This window comes from Octopus sinensis, linkage group LG5, assembly GCF_006345805.1.
Source record: "Octopus sinensis linkage group LG5, ASM634580v1, whole genome shotgun sequence".
NCBI classification, from domain to species: Eukaryota; Metazoa; Mollusca; class Cephalopoda; order Octopoda; family Octopodidae; genus Octopus; species Octopus sinensis.
The window spans coordinates 69276485-69286484 of NC_043001.1; the positions used below are offsets into that span (position 1 = coordinate 69276485).

At 36.2% G+C, this 10000-nt stretch overlaps 1 protein-coding gene across 4 annotated transcripts in view; it reads right to left on the reverse strand.

Moving 5' to 3' along the window:
• The window catches only part of LOC115212179 (D(3) dopamine receptor-like), a 1526288-nt gene that overhangs the window by 286350 nt on the left and 1229938 nt on the right, over positions 1–10000 (reverse strand). Inside the window, exon 1 of one of the 4 annotated variants that reach the window (XM_036502728.1) lies at positions 20–173. The exons of the other annotated variants lie outside the window; for them this stretch is intronic. The gene's annotated coding sequence lies outside the window, so the exon portion shown is untranslated. Of the gene's footprint in view, positions 1–19; positions 174–10000 lie in introns of those variants that run through there. 4 annotated transcript variants of the gene reach the window in all.

Here is a 10000-nt window from a genome sequence, read left to right on the forward strand (position 1 = left end):
CATAATGAAATCGTCCTACCTTGGTAACAAATATTCCAACAGAAATAGACCGCTCTGAACAAACTTTGTATATTATGCTGTCATCTACATTAGTGGTAACGGGTGCTTCACGTGTCTTAAGTTACTTCAAACCATCAGTAGCTGTGTGTTCTAGCTGTGAAGGTCGGGATGTACCATCGGGAGAAATTGATAGTTTCCAACTATAGCTATGTGTTATAGAGTGAGTGAGTAAATGAATGAGAGATAGAGAGAAAGAGAGAGAGGAACGATAAAAGGAGACAGAGAGACAAGGAGATCGAAAGCAACAAATGTGTGAATCGATATAAACATACCTTCTAGTTACGATCGGACATTTTAATAGTGTCAACAACTTAGTGTACGTGTGTGCGTGTACGCATGGGTGCACGCGCGCGTGCGTGCATGTGTGTGCCTCTTGTGTGTTTATGCGTTTTTTATGTGTATGTGAGGAGCGTGTGCATGTATGTGCGCCTTTGCATGTTTTGTATGCGTGTATGTGTATGTCTATGCGTGTATATTTCTCTTTTCGATTTATTAAAAATTTTTCGCTTTGTAGCCTGACACAGTATGCCCGATTGTATGTATGCATTCAATTAGGTATGTATGTATGCATGTATGTATGTATGCATGCATGCATGTATATCTGTATGTATGCATGCATGGATGCATTATATGTATGTATGTATACATACATGTGCGTGTGTGTGTGTGTGTGTGTGTGTGTGTGTGCGTGTGTGTGTGTAAAGAATAAAATGTTTTGAATGACACAACAATGCATTATAATACAAACAAAGGGCTATAATAATTGCTATAATTTAATCATTTATAGTCTGATATATTTCGGAATAAAAATTCCTTCTTGAGATATCCCTAGGAATTGATGGAGTCGCAGCTACAATCGGTTTTCCCAACGGCATTTCTTGTTTTTTTTTTCCGGAAGCATCTCAGCAGTGGTCTCACGAAGCTCCTTCCAGAATTCCTCATTAGAAATGTGTGAGGTCGGCCATGTCGCAATCTCGTGTGTTTCCTTCTTTTTTCTCTGACCGTAGCTGATATGCATCAACTTTTGTCCATCATCGTGGACAACACTTACTTCTCTTTCCAGGAACACAAATACAAACAGACAACAGGTCTCCCCATGGGATCCAGTCTCTCAGGCCTACTAGCCATCACTTATATGAACTATCATGAACGTCGAGCACTCAACATTTGCTGGTCATGTGCCTTCTTCACCAGGTACGTAAATGACGTCCTCATACATCCTCCCGTGATAAGGCTGACAGAATATTCACGACGTTCAATAACATGGACCCTATAGAACATCTCGGCATCACTGGATCACTACCACTACTTTCCTTCCAACTGAATATGACGGAAGAAGGAGAGATCCACACCGAGTTCTACAGGAAAGCAGCCAGTAGATATATGTTTGTCCAGTACAATTCAGGACTTCCACTCGGTGCCAAAATAGGATACGCCAGAAATGAACTTGCACGCATCCAGAGCAAGTGCAGCAGGATAGCGGACAAGGTGACCTACACTACACGCTTCCTAGATATATTGAAAACAAACGGGTACCCTACATCCATGGTAAATCAGCTTAAGTACCCAAGGCGACCAACACGCCGAACACATAGAAATCTCAGCAACGCATTCTTCCTTAAAATACCCCATTTTAGCGAGACGATAACTAAAGCCATCCGAAGCGCCATAAGAAGAGAAGGGTTAGACATACAACTAGCACATTCTGGCCCCTCTCTGAGAAGACACCTCGCAAAGGAACGAACAAGGGACAACAATCAATGTACACTAACAAACTGTCCTATCCGTAACACAAATTTGTGCCAACGAGTAAATGTTGTGTATAGAATACAATGCAACAAATGCAACAAGTTCTATGTGGGTAGCACAACAAGACCGTTACACGTCCGCATCAAAGAACATCTGAACACGAGAGACGCCTCCTTCAGAAAACATCTAGACAGATGCCGGAACACCAACAAAAGCATAAAAGTCACAACTGAGGCCAATGAAAGAAATTTGGGTAATTTAAGAATTAAGGAAGCTATACTCATCCACAGACTAGGACCCCCAATTAACAACATGCTGGAGGCTGGTAAGCAATATATTATTTTGCTTCATTTGGATGCGTGTAGGTTCATTTTTGATAACATGCTCATGCATTGTTTATAACAAAACAAAAAAAAAAGAGAAAAAAGAAGAAGGGAAAAAAGAAGGAAGCTGCACGTATAACACATAACTTAGAAGCAGCGCTACGGATGTGCCAGCACACACGAGATTGAAGCATGGCCGACCTAACGCACTTCTCATGAAGAATTCCGCTGCTGAGACGCTTCCGAAAAAAACCCCCGGAAAAGCCGTTGGGAAAACGGGTTATAGCAGCGACTCCAATAATTCCTAGGGATATCTCAAGAAGGAATTTTTATTTCGAAATATCATATCAGATTATTGATGATTAAATTACAACAGTTATTATAGTCCGTTGCTGTTGTTATAGTGCATTATTGTGTGATTCAAAACATTTTATTCTTTACAAATGATACGCAATGCTTCAAGTGAACTACAATACTCTCATTTATATATATATGCATGTATGTATGTTTGAATATAGCCATGTTTGTATACATGTACAAACATATTAGTATATATGTATATTTGTGGATGTGTGAAGTATTTATGCATAAAATGTTTGTCGAGCTCCTAAACGAATGAAAACATCACAAACATTCATGAACTGATTTTGGACCAACTGACGAAATTGTCGATATGACTGTTGTGTCTTAGAGCTCCTGGCAACAAATTTCGAATGAAAAGAGTTGCAACAAAATTTGTGCCGCGCTTGCTCACGGAAGATCGAAACAGTCACGGCTGACTGCATGTCGGAAACTGAAAGAACAGCTGGAAGTTGATCCGGACCATTTTTCGAACGCCATCATTAGTGATGAAAGCTGGTGCTACGAAATTTTCAGATGTGGAAGTGGTAAAAAGGAAAAAAAAAAAAAAAAAACGCCGGAGGCGTTGTAAGGCATCTCTTCACAAGAGTTCCAGCACTGCTTCCAAATGTGGAAAATGCCCCTGAACCATTTGAGAATACTTTGAAGGCGGTAAAAGTGCAAATATGTAAAACTAAGTGAATAGAAATAATATTGCAAAATTCCGGTTTCTTTTGGGTCCCACCTCGTATGTATAAACATTTATGTATGATGTGTGTACTTACACATTTAGATATATATATATATATATTTGAATGTATACATGTGTGTATATATGAATGCATGTATATATACGAGTGTAGTTGCATGCAATAACGTCTCTATGGAACTTATGTACTATAGTGTTGATTTGAAATAAACATTATGAAAATCCAGGACAACAGTTTCCCGTCCACAAATGCAGACATGAAGAATACCCAGCAGTACATCAATTCAGAATCAATGTGCATTGTTTTAAGTCTACGGGCTGCATTAGAAGATTTAGATGATAAGACGTATTTACTTGTGTACAAGTTGCACTCATATATAAATCGTACCATTAATTTAGTGCTAAATCTTTGTACGAATGTTTTCCCTATATTGTTTTAGCTTCCTAGTGTATATAAATGAAGCATAGTCACACAACACCTTTTTCACTTGATATCAAATATAAAACAGTGCGACATACACGAATAAAGTCTGTGTGTCCAGTAAAACGAACAACCACGTATATAATCTAAGTTAGCTCTCGCCTCTAGGTGGGAAATTGCGTGGCACCTGTTCCTCTGAAGATGGGATGAGAAGTCACGAAAGGGGTCTGAAATTCTAATACTTTATTTGTTTATTTTTCTGATTATTTTCTTGTTTTAGAGAATACTGTTACTAACTGTCGGGAAGTTACGGAAAGGTTTCAATATTTAATCAGAAGTTTTAAAAGAAAAAGAAACTGAAATCTGTATTAAAAGTTCAGACCTTTATGTGACATTTGTGATACCGCTCACACACAAAGAGACACGCACACACACGCACATATACATGCATATACTCACACGTACACAACACACAAAACGTTAGTGTGTGTATGTACATATGTGCATAAATATCTCTGTGCATATATTTATATAACTATATATATAACATATATAAATGTTGGTAACGTTTTTCTTGCCAGTATAACATGGCTGTTCTATTAAGAAATATGTTACTACATTTTAACTCTAGGGAAATGTATTTTCCAGCTGAATAGTGACCCACAATGTGTGTTCGAGATATTGTGAGCAAGGGAGCGAATTATTTCCCTCCAGCATGGCAAGACGAGTAGATCATGATTTCTGGGTCTTTAACCTTCATCGGTACTGGACAGTTGCCTGCAAGAGATGACAGTCAATATTGTCACTACTCAGAATATATAAACAGAGAAGCGGCAGACAGCCGCTGTTCTAAAATCTCTAAATAAAATAGCTAGTTCTAAAATCTCTAAAGGAGATAAGAAATAGCATTGCTAGATGGTGACGTTTGTTCGCCACTATAGAATATCTGTTCTATAAAGAACTCTATGACTACATTTTAACCCCAGGCGAACGTCTTTTCCAGCTGGTTAATGACATACATACTGTGTCCGATATTTCGGGAGTAAGGGAGGGAATCACTCCCCTCCAACTTGGCAAGACCAGTAGACCTTTGTTTCTGGGTTTTTACCCTTCATCGGTACTGGCCTGCTAGAGATGGCAGTCAATCGTCCCTACTGACAATATATAAACATAGAAGCGGCAGACAGCCGCTGATCTCGTAACATATATGCATATCTATGTATCTATCTATGTATGTATGTATGTATGTATGTATCTATCTATCTATCTATCTATCTATCTATCTATCTATCTATCTATCAATCTATCTATCTATATATATAAATATAAATATATATATATATATATATATATATATATATATATATATATATATATATATATATATATATATATATATACCGGAGTAAACACATAAATGTGAAACAAGGTGGAAAAAAGAGTACTCAAATACCAGTGGTAGAGTGATATGCTTTATTTAAAGCAGCAGAAAATTCAACAAAACCTGTTACTCTGAGTTTCCCAACGAACGGCAACGGGAAACTCAGAGTAACAGGTTTTGTTGAATTTTCTGCTGCTTTAAATAAAGTATATATATATATATATATATATATATATATATATACATAAAGAGATAGAGAAAGAGGGAAAGAGAGAGAGAAAGTTATGTGTGTGTGTGTGTGTGCATTTGATCGGTTACAGGATTCATGAGATGGGGTGGGAATGGAATGGGATATATAGGGATGGTTGGGTTGGAATGTTTAGGGGGTGACGATGAAGGGAAACGGTGGAAGGGAGAAGGTGGGTAGCAGTGAAGAGAGGAATTAGTTGCCAGAGCAAGAAAGGAGAGGTGGGTGAGAGGAAGAGAGGAGAGAAAAGTTAGATAAAAAGGGGAGGAGAGTTTAGCCCACGTAGCGCATAGGAGCCCATGTGGAGGAAAGTACACACACACACACACACACACACACACACACATATATATATATATAGTAAATCCTCGAGTATAATCCGCAATTTTTTCCCAAAATTTAAAGGTCAAAATCCCTACTGCGTACTATATACGAGGTTAAAAATGAAAAGTATTTTCTAAGCAATGTTCGAATCTCTATTTGCTGTCAGGCAGTGTTTATTCAGGCGCATTTTCTGATGTCTGGCACGAAAATACCTTAAGCTAAGCCTGAAAGCAATGAAGTCATAAATTGAATTATGGACTGAATGGATGTCGACTGGAGAAAAGTCGTTCACTAAAGCTGGAAGGGTTCGCGCTCCTGATCTGACTTTGATATGCAAATGGATCGTGTATGCATAGAATAGATTCGATCCTCAGATTATTGTGAAAAGTTTTATGAAATGTTGTATATCGTCTGCACTGGGTGGTACTCAGGATGACATTGTATGGAAAGATGAAATAAATGAAAGTGAATGATCTGATTTTGACTATGAATCTGACGGTGACGGAGATTTACACTACAATGATGCTGACATGTTTATGAAGGAACAAGTAGAACAGTTATTTGATGCTGAAAGTGACGTTGAATTTGAAGGATTTGAATAAATATTTTTGCTTTTGCAACTGATAGTGATAAATATTTACTTAATATTTACTTAATATTTACTTAATATTTTTCACTGACGTTATTACTACTATTTCTTTATTTTCTGCAAACAAAATGCACAAAAAAGCTACACGTTTGCATTATGTTATATTTACAATAATAATAAAGGACATTACCGTAGACATTTTTACAAACCAAGGAGGTTATATAGACCTCCTTGACTCAAGTTAGAGAAGGGATGCGTATTATATACAAGATTTAGGTTTTTCAGAGGTACAGCCCCCTAAAAATTCCCTGCGTATTTATACTCAAGGGCGGATTATACTCGAGGATTTACGGTATATATCTACTACATATGTGGAAAACAGGTGTGTGTTTGCTTGTGGCGTTGTTAGCTAACTCCTCTCTACATCGTTTTATTGATTTTGATGAAAATTGATACGTGAGTACAACTCATGTCGGGAAACCTCGTGACATACTTAGATCGTTGAAAAAAATCGATAATAGGTCCCTGGAAGAGATCTTTATATCTACCTCATATAACTAATGTTTTTAAACACTCAGGGGAAATAAGCCATACCATCTGCACAATATTTTTCAAACACTCAAGGGAAATAACTCATAGAACCTACACTTACAGTTGTTAGTCTGTATTGAAGCGATCAATATTTGATTCTCGCGATCAGCAGACCTAATTCTGCATTGCACTACTCACAGTTTTCAACTGCTAAACCTTATTATTTCACTTTCTTGACGGATGTACACTTTCAATGCCCATAATTCCAATAATTCTGTATTTTTCTTGTTAAAATTTGTCGATGATAGCACATACATGTTTTCATTCCAGAACGTATTTAATGTATCGCAATACAATGAACTCATATCCTGGATGCTCAAAATTTTTTTTAAATGAAACCAAACTCTCACACCACATTCAGTTGTGACGCTCTGTATCACTTATACTTATTTTACTAATCTTAATATTTATTGCTTATTGACAGTTCATGCAACATTTTCATGAAACTAATTGAGCCATCGAATTTAGAAATATTTGACCGGTTTCTTTGTTTATGTTCAATTACTTTGAATATTTATTTTTTTGTGTCTAATTTCTAATTTTTGCAGACAATATCACTTTTATACTTTATTTGACACGTGAGTAGAACTCATATCTGGAAACCTCGTGACATACTTAGATTGTTGAAGAATATCTATAACAGGGCCCCTCCAATGGATCCTTCTTTCTACTACATATTACTAATATCTTATTTAAGCAACGCAACGGAAATAACCTATGCCACCTGTAGCTTTTAGCGAAGCGCTCCGTACTTGATTTTCACGATCAGCCGACCTAATTCTGCATTTCACTATTTAGTTTTGAACTGCTAAACATTATTATTACACTTCCTTGATTTGAATCTTAAACATTAAAGACTTCATTTATAAATTTCTATACATACATTTTTGAATGTACATTACTTCGATAATTCTGCATTTTTACATTTACACTTTTTCCATGGCAGTAGATTAATTTTTTATTCCACAACCTATTTGTAGTGGCTTCCTGCAGACATAGTGTGGATTCGATCTTCGATTGCTAAATTACATTTAACACTTCAACAGAGCTTTTCTCACGGTAAAACAATAGTTGTTTTTTTCTGTGAATGAGAGCAGTTATACATTTCCCAGATGCCTTTCCTACGTAGAATGATGTCTTTGCCACTTGACCCTTCTAACTTCTTCCATGTCACCAGGGGCTGGAATGGAAATAACAAATCCCCAACGAAATCATTTGTTCTCAACAATATATCTATCTTTCTGGCTGCTTTTCGATAGTTGTAAAAACATGAACTCCGTAAGCTAAAGGCAGTTACTGAGTATGTTGATTCTCAACATACTCTTGTCACCAAAGAATGTATATTTATATGGATTATAGTACTCTGTGTCAACCAATATTCTGTGCATGTTTGAATATACAGATACAATACCAATACCAATATCAATTCCTTCTGGGAATTATCTTAAGCATGTCCTTGAGAACGATTATTTATGTAGTAATCTTTTGTGCCCAATATTTTAAGGAACTTGTTGAACTTTTTTATGTCCTTAACATGTCATTGTTACCAAAGACTGTATATATGTAATGTAGCAATTTGCAACAACCAATAATTAACGCAACGAAACTTCTACATGTTACTTTTGATATATATATATTCATACATACATACACATATGCAAAAGAGATGTCGGATGCGTAAGCATATGTACAGAGCCTATACAAATATAAAAAACAGTGCAATCTAATAAATGTGTCTATAAACATTTGTGTGTTTCAAGTGAGGGTTGATGAGTATATACATATAGGCGAGTGTACGTGGGTGTGCCGGTGCACATGTATGTGTATGGACATGCGCGCATACGCAACTGCTATAAACATTTTTACTCCCTTACCTTTACTCCCTTCCCTCAATTAGCGGTCATTCTAATAGCTCTTTTGTCTTAACGGTCAATCATACTGTAATTTCCTTTTGTTTTAACGGTAATTTTCATAGCATTTTTTTCGATGGCGTGATGACTGAAGAGATGCCGACGTGGGTTTCCGCCCCCAAATCCGAAACTCGGTTTTTTATCATGGCTGCCGAATAATTGTCACATATCATATTTACAGATATATATATATTTCTTTATTACCCACAATGGGCTAAACACAGAGGGGACAAACAAGGACAGACAAACGGATTAAGTCGATTACATCGACCCCAGTGCGTAACTGGTACTTTATTTATCGACCCCGTATCTGGTACTTTATTTATCGACCTCGGCGGAATTTGAACACAGAAAGTAGCGGCAGACGAAATACGGCTACGCATTTCGCCCGGCGTGCTAACGTTTCTGCCAGCTCGTCGCCTTATTACAGATATATATATATATTGTTAGGAACTTAAGGTTTTCTTTAAGATTATTTCTGTCTTATGAGTATATTATGAAATAATATTATTATGAGGCAGTATTACATGCACTGCATTATAAAGTTTAACAGGTAAACAGACAGTTTTGCATGTTGCACTGTAAGGTCAAGATGAAGTCAATTGTGAAAATTCGAGAAGTTAGGTGTAAATAGCCAAACTTTGAAACTGTAACAAACTGGCTAGACCTGAGCAAACCTTTATAAGAAGAGACAATGGCACACTCAGTTTTGTGACAGCTAAAGTTTTTTTTTTTCTGTGAGACAAGGTTGTTCTATTGGATTCTGGAAGCTATGATTGTCTGTTTAGTTTTTGCACTTTGTGCTTTGCATTAGGCATTTATGGATTTATATTATGCTCCAGGAATTCGCCATGACTTTTACTTGTCAGATTTAAATAATTTCTGTGTAAAATCTGGGTGAGTAGAAAATCTCTTAAGTTATAGTATTGTAGTATTTATGTGAATTTTGAACCCAGCATTTGTGGCAGATTTTGTACTAATTTTGGTAGCTATTTTCTGTTAAGATAAATATCGAAAAATTTGTATAAATAGCTAAAGGGTGTATGAATTTAATTTTCCATGTAGCCAATTATTTGTATCAGACAACTAACTGTAAATTTTGTCTAATAGTTACTCAGCATGCTTGTATGAAGCAGTTTTGTGTGAATGTAAAGCAAACTAGATTACTTTGTTTTACTATTTATTTTTACTATAATTATTGATGTAGTCTGGCAGCCGTTTTGTGTCATGACTTTTAGTTTAAATGGTTGCTTTGACATTAGATTTATTTATGTTTAGGTTCAAATTTTGAAAACCAAATTTATGAAACCAAATTTCGGAATCCAAATTCATGAAACGAAATTTATGAAACGAATTT